The sequence below is a fragment of the Camellia sinensis genome, chromosome 10, assembly GCF_055761805.1.
Source record: "Camellia sinensis isolate YWXY chromosome 10, ASM5576180v1, whole genome shotgun sequence".
Classification (NCBI taxonomy): Eukaryota; Viridiplantae; Streptophyta; class Magnoliopsida; order Ericales; family Theaceae; genus Camellia; species Camellia sinensis.
Genome location: NC_138970.1, coordinates 88,024,702 through 88,027,281, shown reverse-complemented (window position 1 = coordinate 88,027,281; position 2,580 = coordinate 88,024,702).

Here is a 2,580-nt window from a genome sequence, read left to right as displayed (position 1 = left end):
GAGAGTCATCCTCCCGGGACGTTCGGGCGCGTCTACAGTCAGCTCTCTCTATTAATCTTGTATGTTGTGTCAAATGTTACAACATCCCCAAATTGATCGTAGTCAATTATTATTCTAGCATCTGCCCAAAAAATATTTGTCATTTGCTCTTCAGTATCAAATTGCACAAAATGAAAGAATGAAGGATTTTGTACAGTTTGATCTTGAAAATACTTCAATATGCTCCCTGCTTCACCAAATTTCAACATTCTTTGTCTTTTTGTTCTTAAATAATTCTCTTGATCTTTTTTCAAAAACCCAACACATTCCCTTCCACCTATTTCTCTACCCATTAACTCATAGGATGACCTATGAGGTATCCCACAGTCATCTACCAAATCTATTTCAATAAATTGAGAGGTGTAAATTTTTCTTTGGGAATGAGGCATATGAACACATGCACTTACTACAAGGGGATGGTTGTGTGTTTCTACAAAATCGATAACTCTATACTTCCCAATTTTCCTAATTAATTTAATACTTATCAAAGCACCACTCCACCCTGGGAATCCTTACAGCAAAATCTCTTTTATCAGATTTTCTAAGACCCTCCTTAGAACAAACAAATGTCCTTGAAGTAATTTCACCGTCTTACTATTGTGAGCATATTCTTTTCTAATACTAAATCCAACTTTTCCTCCATAAGAATTATAAAAATCATAAGCCGATTGTTCAAAGTCAAATTCCATACCTAGTATGGATTTACACTGTATGTCATCCTTGCCATGAACATCCATTTGAGTAACAACCGTTAAATCATCTATCTTCAATATATGCAACACCTAAAATGCAAAAAGTAAACATGATTATCCATCTAAGAAATATGTGAAAGCAATACATGACTAAATATGATATTTAGACAGGTAATTTTCTTAAATGATTAAATAAGTACAAGATGCCTCATGTAACCATCTTCCATAAAAGGTTATGTTTAATGATTTAATGTTCTTCAACACCAAAAAGAATATACCAGACACTATAATTTTTAATACCTAAAATCCCAGTCTGTTTAAAACCCCAATCTGTTTCAAAACCCAATATCAAATTTGTTTAAAATCTATATATATTCATTGAGATATTTCAAATTTGTTTACAATATATATACATAAATTCATTGAGTTCGTGGAAGATAATGACACAATTGAACCAATCATCTTAATGCTTTTTGAGAACATTATATTATTAATGCTTTGTTTTTCATAACCAAGCCTTCATTATGATAATCAAAATTATCAATATATATATATGCTCCCACTATATTATTGAACATTATATATCATGTGAACCTGTGTGGGTGATTTTCTGACCACACTACTAACTCAGTATTTAGCTAGAAAGTACTGGCAGAATAGATGACACCTGGCTGACCTGCAACAGAAAGAAGAGACTCCGGCGGTGGTTCGTTCACCCAAGGGTACTCCGACGATCAAGTCAGTACTCAATATCTCTCAAAGATAACCAATAGTGCTTAACTCACTAGACAGAATATCAAAAGCATACCTTAGACTCATGGGGATGCCTCCCTTTTATAGCCAACACAATCCTAGTCCCAATAGAAGCCTAACTCTAATGGACTTAAGATTACTGCTAATCTTGGACTCCTAGTAGAATTAGGATAAACTCTCTAAGAGTCTCATCTTTACCCAAACTGAAGTCTTCTCCCATTCTAGGACTCTTGTCCCTTATCCGCTTATCTTGGACTCCGGTATCTTCGGAGATAACCTCGGCCTTGTCGAGATCACCTCGGCGTCATGACCAGGACACGTGGCACCTCGGCTGGCACTTCGGTGACACCTCGGCCACGTGTCGTTATTCAAAATTTATGTCCCCACAGAACCTATTAGTTAATATATCATTGAGCAAACTAATATATTATATAGTTTTGAACAAACTGATATATACCATATTATTGATTGCACTTGTTCAAAATTGATATATTAATTAATAATATATTCAAATATGAAGATTGCTTGCACTTGCTCAACACAAATGAAAAACTTATTTACAATATGATATATTAAAATCTATTCAATGAAAAACTTATTAAAAAATTGATAATTAAAATCCGTTTAATATATCACTATTTATATTTCAATGAAAAACTTATTGAAATATATATATATATATATATATATTGATTGAGGCATTTCATCATACATTTGAAATGGATTTATACAAAAAATAAATAAGAAAAAGAAAATAAACAAATCTGACCTTTATGGTGTGCTTGTTTTGAAGGATTAGGGGGTGAGATTGGACTATTAGTCCGGCGGGACTAATAGTCCATTGTTTGTTTCATTTTTTTTTTCTCCGAACTAATAGTTCCCCCCGATTATTAGTCCCACAAATATGGGACTATCCTATCCCATGGGGGGAGGTGGAATAGAAACCATGTGATTGGTATCCCATGGGATTATTTTGTGAAATGTCCATTTTACCCTCCATACTATTACTTAGCAAACAATTAGAAAATGATAAAATAGTCTTTTAAACATTTATAAATTATTTTTTTCGCATTGTTAATTTAAAATTATATATTAA